The 12,968-nt window shown below is 42.6% G+C and overlaps 1 protein-coding gene across 1 annotated transcript in view; it reads left to right on the top strand.

Annotated features, from left to right (window-relative positions):
- The window catches only part of RORA (RAR-related orphan receptor A), a 97,522-nt gene that overhangs the window by 55,759 nt on the left and 28,795 nt on the right, over positions 1 to 12,968 (top strand). The window lies entirely within an intron of this gene.

The raw sequence follows: 12,968 nt of genomic DNA, 5'->3' as shown, positions 1-12,968 counted from the left end.
ACTGGTACAACCAGGCCGGAATTAACCCTAAGGCTTTTGGAGGATGAGGCAAAAAAATAAAATCCATGAATCTGGGTAGCTTTCCTTTAGCGAAATGAGAGAATACAATGTCATAAAATACAAAATCACCTACAGACACAAATAACTACTGAGAGACTTCGAGGAAGTTAACCTCATAATTTCCTTAATTCTTTGTTTTACTATTAATCATCATAACATTTACTAATTTGTACATGTACAAATGCTTCCTGTGATTCCATCTTATTGAAGCTTGAGATGTCTGCACACCAGCAAACGCACTTAATACATTTTTTTTAAAAAATCACCTAAGGAGTGGTGAGCTTGCTATTTAAAGGGGATTTTGAATTATTCATCTCTATGGTAACCCTCGAGGCCTCAAGTTCTTGATTATCAAGAAAAAGAAAGTTATGCTATGTTACTTCCTCAATCTGCCCCCCTCCTCAAAATTAATTAACTGATTAAATAAATAAAATAAAACAAAATGAAATAAGCTGCCTGGCCCATCCCCATCCTAGGATGTAAGGAAACGCGTGATCTACCCACGGCAGCTGTCACCCTCTTGATTTTGGAGTTGATCTGGCTGACGTGTCTGGGCAGCTGTTGCCTTTCACCCTCACCTACTCTGTGTTCACCCCTCCAAAGCTGGGACCCCGGTAGAAATGCCGTCACCTTTCTCCGTGAAGGGTATATAGACAGCAGTGCTCGCCTACTAGTTCTAAGCAAACGTGATTTTTGTGCATTGCATGTCACCTCGGTGTTTTCATAAATGAACAGGTTCCTAGGCTGCATCCTGGACACCAGTTCACTACTTGTCCCTTCATTCTGCCCAAAGAACTCATCACTTCCTTTGAGTCTGTCAGTAATGCTACCTGTAGTTTTATATGGCAAGTGCAAGTGATTGTCGAGGAATTGAGTCTGGGGGAAGAGCAGCGTAGGGGTTACTTCACGTGAAATACCCCAAACAACCTGGAAAATTAACAACATGCTATTAAGTAAAACCGGAATCGAGTGTCTGAGTACCGCTGTGTTTGCCGAGGCACAAACAACGTGCATTCTCTTTCTACCCCTAATATTTATAATGACAAAAAACCATAAGAAAATGAAGGGCGGCTATTTTTCCCCAGTTGTCGTATTTCTAAGTTCTTTTCTAGATCTCGTCCGAATATAGCCTCAATGGCAAACTGGTTTTGCAGTTATCTGTGATTCTGTTCCGCTGCTCGATTGACTTTACACAATGACAACCACAAAACAATTAAAATGTAATTTCTGACTATGCCCAGTCAGAAACTTGTGCCATGTTGTATGTTCATATTTGATGCATGTACTATTTATTATGCATTATAGTTTCTCTCTGCTGTAACTAACATTTTTATTCCTAGTTATGGTAAAGTCAAGAGACTTCTATTTTTTTGCCATCGGTGCTAATTATTTATCATGTTCTAACCAGGTGAAGGTGGTTATATCATGACTAATTGTAAATCATTTATCTCTGGGACAGTAGACTCAGACATAAGGAAAATTTCTAATTAGACATATCAAATAAATATCTAATGAGAGGGAAAAAAGTGAGTCATTTTCTGAGCTGATCATTTTGTGAATGTATTTTAAATTGCATTTTAAAATCAACAACCTGAAACCATAAGAAACCGGAGAACCTGTTTAATTACTGAAATAATTATTTTACCACATATTTCTTAAACATTGCACATGAACAGCAAAAATGGCAGATATTTGGGAAGCACTTTCGTTCCCAGCTCAGCCTCTCCTATCACCTTTACTATGCGTAGAGAGACCGTTTTGTGCCATCCTTACGCTCTGACTCTGGGACCGCACTGCCTGGTTTCAAATGCCAGCTCTGCTATTTACCAGCTTGAGCACCTACTCCACCGCTCTGTGCCTCAGTTCCCCCATCTGTAAAATGAGGATAGCAATTGTAGCTGCCTCGTGGGGTTATCACGTGCATTTCAGTAAAGCACGTAGAAGAGTGCCAGGCTCGGAACAAGCACTTCCTAAGTGCTGGCTGTTGTTATTGTCATTACTAGCCAAACTGCTTAGTGGCTTGGTAATGCTGCTCTATACAGTCAGATATTATTTCCTGGACATCTGTGGGTCCAGTCCTATTTGCTGTGACCATGTGCAATTTGTTATGTAGAATCTGCCAATAAAAACAACAACAATACGAACATTCTCTTGGGGCCAGGCACTGTGTTAAGACCTAATCCTTCCCTCCAGCAGTTTATGGTCTAGTCGTAGAGATGAGGCTGGCGTAGGGAGAGCTAAATAGCAATGCAAGAACTAAATAATAGAGTAAGGCCACAATCTGTGATATACGCAAGAAGCACATATCCACTAGGCAGCATATCTAGGTGGCTTAAAGGAGAGTGGCCTAGCAGAGTTTCACAGAGGAGGAACCAACAGCGGGCTGGGGCTGGAGAAGGATTTGCCCAGTGAAGGAGGACTGGGAGGGCATTCTGGGCTGGGGAGGAGGGAGAGCGAGGAATGGCTGAGGCAAAGGCTTGGAAATAGGGCAGTCTTGTTGTATTCAGGGAACAGCACGTAACCGAGTTTGACTGAAGCAAAGCCTCACTTTCTGCGCATAGTGTTGAAAGTGTTGATCAGGGTAGACAGGCATGCCATCCACAAATTTTTAAGGACTCCGTGTTGCCACGGTTTTTATTATTATATTTTACTTGTTCTTTTGAAAGAACAAAGGAACAACATACTGGCACAGCTCAAGCCCTGGATATTGCATTTCAGAAGAACATATGTTAGAATCCAGGCCTGTAAGGAGTTAACAAAATTTAGTTCCAGCCTTGGGTGAGCACAAAGAAGGAGTATCGGGTAAGCTGAGGCAGGCCTGCCAGGCGAGAGAGACCAGGCCATGGGACATGCCAGCAGAAATAACACTATAGGTTGTAGATGTTAGGGTTAAGGTTCAGTCTTCAAAGTGACTATAAATGTGAAGCATTAAGAGAAAGATGATCATTGGTTAAGGTTTTCTTTTGAGAAAGGATTGTGTTTGCCATTCAACTTCAGTTCATAACTTTGTCATGAGATATAGTGGCTGCTCAAATAATGAAGATAAAAAATTTATCTCAAGATACACACACACAAAAAAGATTTTTCATGCTTTTAGACTTTTTGACTCTGCAGTTTTAACTATAAGTTTCTTAATGATAATGTACAATCCAGTATTGAGGTTAGTGAATTGGTTTCTGATTGGGTTTAAGACCCTTTGCTCTTAATAAGTCTAGGAACAGAGCAACATTTACTTGTCAAATATTTAGTCATCAATCAATACATTTAAGATGATGTCCTATGCAAAGCTTCCTCTTCTACCCAGTAAAGACAACATTTGGAATAATTTCTTTGCATTAACAAAATTTCTTAAATTGACAACAAGAAAGCCTTTTAAAAAATATCTAGAGTATATAGTTTATATTTTTTTCCCCTGAAATAGTTAAAGCAATTTCTGGAGCTTTTTATGTTTTAGGTTAAAAAGAAATCTCCATGAATGTTCCTTTTAGGCCCAAATTTTCTTTTAGAGGATTTTAATATTTTTATTTCAGTTGTACGATGTCACTAGCCCTGAAACAATTCTGTCTACTTTTCAGCATTGATATATTCATGATCAACATTTTTATTGTAATGCTTTATAACACCTGGCTGCAGTATTAGAGCTAGCCATTTAAAATGAAAATTAGTCTTGGGGTAGGATAAGCTGGTATTGCATCCTTATGATGTCAGAGTTTCAGGCGATAAGCAGAAATTTTTGTTCAGCTAAATCTTCCAGTCCTAGGATGAAATGCAAGTGGTAGGGATGTATGAAACCCCAATTTGCACCAAGATGATTCAGACTTTTTAAAGTTTTTTATTTGTTTCCGTCTTAATCGTGTCTCAGTAACTACTGCCCTTCCTTAGCTCACGGAAGACACTGGGCTCAAGGCCGTGTTGGAGACAGGGCCCTAACGTAGTGCCTGGCTCGGGACAGGTCTGTCATGCTAGCTTGGGAATGACCGTTGCCCAACGTGTTCCCTCGGATTGGATCTGAGTGCGAGGCATAGTCAAAAGCAGACGTCTACACTTACTGGATGTGACACATGAGTTCTGCTTTAATCAGAGATCATTTGTGCATACAATTCTAGAGGGAGGCCAGTCATTATTGCACAAGAGAGTAGTTCAGGAGATCTGAATTTTCGTGATTTATTGCTGCCAGATGTATGAGTGTGGGGCTATACCAGCTAACTCCTGTGAATGAGGCTGCGTGTTCTTTTTAAAGAACAAATTTTCTTCCTCGTTTGCTTCTTTGCAGACTCTTATTCCTGCTCCCTCCCCACCAATTTTATCATTTCCTCTGCCTCTTCCTCTCCCTGATTTTAATCTTCGCATACCCTTTCTTTACTCCTCAACAAAATTACATTGACAGTTATCCTCTTTTCCCCCTGTATCAGATACTTTATTTTCTGCCCACATTTATCCAAAGGTATTTCTTCTTCCTCACCCCCATGCTTCTGAACACTCTCAACAGAAAGTTCCCAGGACAAATAAAATTGTAACATAATGCATCCTCTTACATACAGGATTCTCTGCTCTTCTCAGCCTCAGAAATAGAATCCAAAGTAGACATACGCCCCCTTCAACAATCCTCCAAATTCCGAAATTTTCGTTGTATTGGAAAATACAATAATTTGGGCAGGCATATGAGCATTCACAATAAATCACAGAGTTATGAATAAATCTTGGTTGTCAAAAGCAAATGTGTAGCCGTTCCAAAGCGTCTGCCATTAGAATTCAGCAAGGCAGCTGTCAGCTGTTTTCTTGTAATTAAACAGCCAATGAGCAGCTAATTAAGACATATGTGTATACAGAAGTGGAAGTGGGTATGTTAATGAACTGTAGGAATCAATTCATTAAGTGAAAATTGTCAAAAGACCAAACATCAGATCAGCATTTCAGCCTGTGCTTCGCTGAGAAGGAGCCCCACGCAGGAGGGGACCCCCTCAGAGTCAGATGCCCGGAGCACCTTCCAGCCACACCCACAGGCCAGCAGAGGGCCTGCCCACACTCTCGGGCAAAACTATTAATAACTCCAATAGGAAGTGCCATGTATATTTCAAAGCCTTTTAAGTATATCTAGCAAATGAGTGTTTTCCTACCTATATAGAAACCTGGTATGGAACTTTGACTACAGAACCAAAAAGTTGTTCTTTGCTTGTTTGTTTTGTTTTGTTGTTTATCTATCTGTTTTTTGGTTGGATCTGCCCTACATGTGTGTCTCAGTACTTTTTAGGTGGTGCATTACAAAATCCATGGCCTTATTTAGCAGGATGTGGTGGCACACACCTGTAGTCCCAGCTACTCGAGAGGCTGAGATGGGAGGATCGCTTGAGCCCAGGAGTTCGAGGCTACAGTGAGCTATCATTGTACCACTGAACTCCAGCCTGGGTGACAGGGCAAAACCCTCATCTCCAAAAAAAAAAAAAAAACAAAATTCAAATAAAACAAGATAAATAAACAAAGAAGTCTATGGCCTTTGGAATAAGATGCACCTGCGATTCAGGAATTCAAACCCTTTACCTGCCACATGACACTTTGGACACGTGGCTTAACCTCTCTTCACTTTAATTTTCTCATTTGCTAAAAGCAGATATAAAAATACCTACTTTGCAAATGGTAGGTTGCTGTGAATTGCACATAATGTTTGCAAAGAGTCCTACACGGTGGTTAGTATAGAGTAGGTGCTTAGCATAGGATTGTCACCATTGTTTTTATCCCTGCCATCGTTTTTTCCTCCGGTCATTCACTCTATAAGAATTTGTTGACTTCTCTAAGTGTTGGGTGAGCTACTAGAAACAAAGAAACAAGGCAGTCTGTGGGAGAGAGAGATAAATAGCTCAGCAAGGCAAGGGCCACGAGAGGATCCATATGGGCTCTCAGAGTGCACATGGGAGGGGCTCTTCAACCAGCTTTGGGAGGGCAAGTTCAGAGAAGGTTCCCAGAGAAAGTGACTGTATCTCAGTGAATCCTGAAGGGAAGGAGAGAGTTTCCAGAAAGTGGCGGGGAGAGGGTTCCTTTGGGGAACTGTGAGCGCGGGAGTTTAGGCTCGGCCAGAATGTGACTTTGAGAAGAGGATTGAATATGGGAGAGAGATGCCTGGACAGGTGGTCATCGCCTGGTCACCGTAGAGAACCTTCGAGGGCCGGGAAGCAGGGAATTGACGTGGTCAGTTTGTTTTAGAAAGAGATCTGTAGTGACTACGGGACATGGATTGGAGGAAGTGAGGATGGATGCAGAGATACCAGGTGGGAGGCTGTATAATAACCAATTCCAGAGATGATGGACATGGGAACTGAAGAAAATTACAGTAAAGGTGGAGAAAAGTAGATGGATTGGAGAAATATTATAGGAAGGTGGTGAGAAGCGGCCTAATTCAGTGACTGCTTAGATGTGGGTGGGGAGGAGGCATTGATGAGATGAAGCCCGTCTTCCTGCCTTGAGTGACGGGGGGAAGGTGGTGCCTGTCATTGAGCAAGAAAACACGGGAGGAGATAAGGCTGGAAATGGGCGGTGGGTCAAGATATATTCTGTTCTAGAAAGAAAAAAAACAAAACATTCAGCTAAAGTTTTTGGAACTCGTGTGGGTAAAGGTAAAGGTGCAGGGGCTCTAGAAGGCCAAACCACAAGGTCGGGTAAATGCACATCCAGGGTCGGGCAGATTCATGCAGACAACCCAGCGGGGAACTGGGGACCCAGCGAGGACTGGGCCCCATCGAACCCCGTGCTGGTAAGTGCTGAGCAACAGGCGCTCTGGCTACAAAAAGTGTCTGTATGTATGTGCGTAACTCTGCTGTCTATTCCACCGATCTGATTTCACACAATTCACTCAATTTACCAACAGTAATAAAATATACAATATTCTTTTGTAAATTTCATAGAGAGAAATGATTTTCACTGAGTGTTCTCGGTGGTTTCTGCTGAACTCTCACATCCATACCTGTGGTTGCAGTGGACGATAGACTATATCGTTCCAACATGAATGTTGGTTGATATTTCATTGACATTAATGAATAAGAAGAAAGTGAAACAACAAAGGCAATTTTGGGGACTTCACTCATTTATCAGTGATGATGTGAACAACTTCTTTGCTGAAGTTAATAGTTTTCAAATACTGAAAGGATATTTCCTTCGTTTTTATGTGCTATTCATAATGTGATAGCTATAGATATGACATATGAGTTTAATCTGCATTATTATTATTATTATTTTCTTCATCACTTTTTTTTTTTTTGAGACAAGGTCTGCCTCTTTCACCCAGGCTAGAGTGCAGTGGCATCATCATAGCTCACTGCAACCTCAAACTCCTGGGCTCAAACAATACTCCTGCCCCAGCCTCCCGAGTAGCTGGGACTACAGGTGTGCACCACCACACCTGGCTGATTTTTCTGTTTTTTTGTAGAAATGGGGTCTTGCTCTTGCTCAGGCTGGTCTTGAACTCCTGGCCTCAAGCAATCCTCCAGCCTCGGCCTCCCAAAGTACTAGGATTACAGAAGTGAACCACTCCACCCAGCCTTCTTTGTCACTTTTTAATTCTAGACAATAAGCAAAATAATGCACAATCCCTTATTTGTAGCATTTGCCTGTTTCTGTGGTACAAATACTGCCTGCACATGGCCATTGTCAAGCTACTAAACATGCCTGAATACAAAGTGGAGGAGAGATGTACAGTAGTAGCACACTATTACATAGTATTTCTACCATTCAGATATAATTGATGTAAATAACCCAAAAAACATAGATAACAGTAAAATAATAATAAAATAGTATGTTTTTTAACATCAGATGGGATGATGAGTTAGTTAATTTTTAATAAGTTATATTTAGTAACTGGATTTAACAACAGAATTCCTGAGGTTCTAGCACTCAGCACTTGCAGCCTGGAATGAGCCTTCTCCTGAACACCGTGGATGTCCTGGTCCCAGTCCTGGGGAGCTCCAGCCTAGTGGAGTCTATGAACAAATTCCTAGTGTACGGCCATATTGTTTTTTAAGCAGTATTAGGGAATAGAATTTCCCAGAGATTGGAAGGCAGATATTAGAAATAAAACCCAGTGAAAGGCACTTTGAAGAAACCCTGGAGAGATGTCTTTGAGACAGTGGAAATTGAAACAAAAGATGGGCATGCAGGAACTCTGTGTCAGGAAACAGAGCCTGAGTGCCGTCAGTCTGTCAGTCCAACGCTTCAGAAGAGATCTGTAAGGGAGAGGGCACTGGACTCAAAATCAGGGTGCTGGCGTTGCAGTCCCAGCACTGACACCAGCCGTGGCATCTTGGACAAGTCATTTAACATTCTAAGCTTCATTTTTGTGATCTCCAAAAGCAGAAAACTAGAGTATATCTGTGGTTCTTAACGAGAGGAAGTCAGAGTCTTCAGGGAGCTTGGTTAAAATATTTACCATACAAAACTGACCATTTTCTTTGACCTACAAAAATGGCAATTTCATAGTGTTCAAACTACTATGTGGGCCTGGACTATATCCCCATGAGGTTCTGGTTCAATAAATTTAAGACGTATTTTTTTCAAAGCTCCATGGGTGATTCTGATGTACCATCTATTTGAAAACTACTGGGCCTGATAATTTCTCAGCTTCTTTAAGCTCTGAAGGCCTGTTTGTTTGATTCCAATTTTCTATTTGCGCTGACTGCATGCTAGTGTGCTGCCACTAGGTGGTGGTAGTGTGCCACAGTCGCACAAAATGTGCACTCCCTGAGATGCATCATGGTGGCTCTCTGCTCAGGCCCACCATGTTTGTAATTGCACATCTCCATGCATTCAGCTTCCATAAAAAGCGAAGTTTTATGAAAGCCAAAGGAGTAATTCATAAGCTCATCTTTTAGAAATAATAAAATGGCAAAATTGTGTACTTAGTATCTTTCCCAGCTAACTCACAGCGTCAGCATTTTCTTAATACACATCTTCTCAATTCCACCCAAAACTCCATGCACACCCTGGCTTGGCTGCCTCTGCTCTCTGTATGGCCTCTGACTCCCCAGCCCCTGGGATTCGTGTCTCAGCTCACTTCACAGTCCTTTTTCGGGATTGTTCCGCAGTCAGAAAGATCCTACGTCTACACTTAGAAGCTACTCCCAGTACCTTTACGTAGGAGGGTTCCTACCATACTTTCTACTTTTCTTCTTGTTCTCTTCTAATCCTTCTGCCTCTTATGTGTTCTTTAACTCTTTTTTTTTTTTTTTGAGACAGAGTCTCACTCTGTTGCCCAGGCTAGAGTGCTGTTGCATCAGCCTAGCTCACAGCAACCTCAAACTCGTAGGCTCAAGTGATCCTCCTGCCTTAGCCTCCCGAGTAGCTGGGACTACAGGCATATATTTTTAGTTGTCCAGATAATTTCTTTCTATTTTTTTTTTGGTAGAGACGGGGTCTCACTCTTGCTCAGGCTGGTTTCGAACTCCTGAGCTCAAACGATCCGCCCGCCTGGGCCTCCCAGAGTGCTAGGATTACAGGCGTGAGCCACCACACCCGGCTCCCTGTTCTTTAATTCTTAAAATTTTATCAGTTTAATTTCCCAAACCCTTAAGCCTCTGAGAAACCCCAAGGAATGCTGAAAAGAAGAGATTTTTAAAAAAGAAGACAACGACCAAACCCTCATTCTTTCTGAAATGCAAAGTTCAGTGTTTGTCTGAGTCATGGAGGTTGTCCCTGTTTCTCCCTTCTCAGCTCTCACCTTATAATGCCACTTGACCCCTCTCATCTGATATTTGATAGCTCTCCTTGTGGGTGTGACTCTGTTGACTTAGTCCAAAAGAAAGATCTCTTTTCTGGTTCCTAGCGATGCCACTCCCAGAACTTTTTAGCAGGCATTTGTTCAGCTGACTCATTTGAGGCATAAATCGTGTTGCGAAGAATAAGGTGCGTCTGCTTGCTTGCTTGCTCCCCTCAAACCCTCAAAACTGAGACATCTGAGTAAGCGTAGCCCTCTTCCAAGTAGATAGCGTGGAAGCCAGATATTAGTTCCAGCCGCAGGCTGCTGCTCAGAACACATATGGAATGCCTTGCAATTTATGGCTTAATTACTCAGACATCTTGAATGATAGTGACTCTGTGCTCTTGCAGTAAGTTTTGCTATTTGTTTGTTTATTTTTTAAATGAGCCAAAGCAATTTGGAAATAAGTAAGGTGAAGCAAAGGGGGCATAATACTTCTGGTCGGAAATGAGGGAAAATTATGGGTAATCATGAGACTGATTTTCTTTTGTGACTTCTAACCCAAATCAAGATGCAGCTGCAAAAGAGAATTTTGTAAAATGTCTGGGCAGTGACAACCTGGGTCAGCTAAAGGGGCTCATGTGAAGGAAAACACTAATTTCAGAGTAGATCAGTCCCACTACTTTATTATGTATACCTTGTTTTTTCACACTGCCTAATTTAATGGAAGCCCTCTATGAGAACAACCAAGGAGGAATTCTTTTGGCACAAAAGAGAAGCAGAAAAACAAAAAAGGATAACAGTGTGAGTTCTGGAATTAAACTATGTGAGTTCATATCCTGGCTTTGCCCTGTGCTAGAAGTGGGACTCTGAGCAACTCACTGCACCTCCCTCAGCCTCAGTTTCTGCAGCCTTACAGCCAGGGAGGTGACAGTTCCTGCCCTGTATTGCCCTTGCCACCATTAAATGTCATAATCCACATAAAGCATGAAGTGCCTGGTACATAGTAAGTACTGTTCTAATGGTGCCAGGATTTGTTTTAACCAGGCACTGTAAGTCACACAGATACAGAAATGACTATCATGAAGGAAGAAGTTCATGATACAGCAGTCCCCCTTAACCTCGGGGGGTGCATTCCAAGGCCCCCAGTGGATGCCTGAAACCTCGGATAATACTGAACCCTATGCATGCTATGTTTCTTCCTCTATATACATGCCTATGATAAAGTTTATAATCTATAAATTAGTCACAGTACGAGATTAACAACAATAAGATAGAACAATTGTAACAATATAGTGTAATAAAAGTTATGTGAATGTGGTGTCTCTCTCTTTCTCAAAGTATCTTAATATTTATGGATCACAGTCGACCGCAGGTAACTGAAAGTTGGAAACCCCAGAGAAGGGGGAACGACTGTTCTGACAAACCCCTAGAAACAGGATCCCTGGCACGCCCTGCAGGGGACCACACGGGGAAGCACAAGGGTCGGTCAAGGGGGTGAGGGGAAAACATGGGCAAGAGCCTCTATCGTGGCTTGCACATGAAGGAACATGCAGGGCAGGGTGAGCGGGTTTAGGATTGACTGGTCTGAATGATTACAGAGGGCGCTGGGCATAGGGGCTGTCCCTAGTTGTCCAGTACCTGGTCCTGGGATGATTGGAGTAGGGGGATAGTGGCTGGAAGTTTAAGAGCCTGGTAAGGCTTGGTTAGGGTGTGGGCTCTGCTTGGTTGGTTTGCATATGAAAGGCATACTGTAGGCAGGGCGCTTGTCATCTGTAGGAATTAGCTAGCCCCAGAAGGGCAGTCTTCCCAGAGTCTGCAAGGCCCTAAGATACCAAAGCATCAAAAATATAGACTAGGCCGGGCGCGGTGGCTCACGCCTGTAATCCTAGCTCTCTGGGAGGCCGAGGCAGGCGGATTGTTTGAGCTCAGGAGTTCGAAACCAGCCTGAGCAAGACCGAGACCCCGTCTCTACTAAAAATAGAAAGAAATTAATCGGACAACTAAAAATATATAGAAAAAATTAGCCGGGCATGGTGGCACATGCCTGTAGTCCCAGCTACTCGGGAGGCTGAGGCAGCAGGATTGCTTGAGCCCAGGAGTTTGAGGTTGCTGTGAGCTAGGCTGACGCCACGGCACTCTAGCCTGGGCAAAAGAGAGACTCTGTCTCAAAAAAATATATATATAGAATGAAAAGACATGATTAATACAAGCACTCATTAAAATTGATAATTTATCTATCATCATCATCCTCATGCCCCCTCAGAGTTCCCTTGTAGCAGAGGAAACCGATGGTTCTTTGTGGCCTCGGTGCTAACAGTCTGGAACTTTATGCATGGTGGTTTGACGTTAAATTAATACGTGGAAACCAAAAAGTTGTATCCTTTTCATTAAGGACACAACCATTATTCAAGGGCTGTGCCTAGTTCCAGAGTTCAGACTTTCAAAAGAAGTAAAGATATTGGAGAGGACCCTGAGCAATACTAAAGGTGGGAGAGGCCCTAGTGAGAAAGGTGGCACAGTGTGATCGGGTCTGCAGAAGGCATATCTAGGAGATGGCTTGGCAGCCTTCAAGGACTGGTTCCATTTAAAGAAAGAAATGATCGTAAAACAAACCGTAACAGGCTTAATGTGAAACAAACAAATTCCAACTCTAACTAAAGAAACAGCAAATAAATTCCTGAGCCTGGGACCCGCGGTGAGGACAAACACTGAGTGGTGGGAGAGTCTTGAGAAAGAGATAAACACCTTTCTGCTTTGACAGAGATTATGTGTCTCAGAGGAAAACGAATACCTACAACGGCTGACCTCTTGGTATCGCTTTCTAAGGATTATCTGCCTCTGGGACCATTTATATTTTCTTGAATTCTCTCCATTAAATCCCAAAGAAAGCTTTGCTGCTCCTTACTTCCTTTTACAGGGGAAAAAACATACACACAAACAGTAAAAAAAAACACAGCTTTCGATATTTCGAGAAGAGAGAGATTGCTTCACAGAAGAGGCCAGACTTGATGTAGGATAGACTCGAAGTGCAACAGAAAGACAGACTGAGATGCTGGGCCCACAGCCCTGCCCTGGTGGAGGTTAGCAAGCAGCTTGGCAGAAAGCGAGAGGGGGTCAGGAGTCAGCGTCCTGCCCTGTCCCATCCCAGGTTAGTTTTCCAAAGTAAAGAACTGGGAACTGAGGTCATATACATCAACTTGGCCCACAAAGGCCCCCAGCTTCACAC

This window comes from Propithecus coquereli, unplaced genomic scaffold (assembly GCF_000956105.1).
Source record: "Propithecus coquereli isolate 6110/MARCELLA unplaced genomic scaffold, Pcoq_1.0 Scaffold57, whole genome shotgun sequence".
Lineage (NCBI taxonomy): Eukaryota > Metazoa > Chordata > Mammalia > Primates > Indriidae > Propithecus > Propithecus coquereli.
This window is presented reverse-complemented; position numbering and strand designations above follow the sequence as displayed.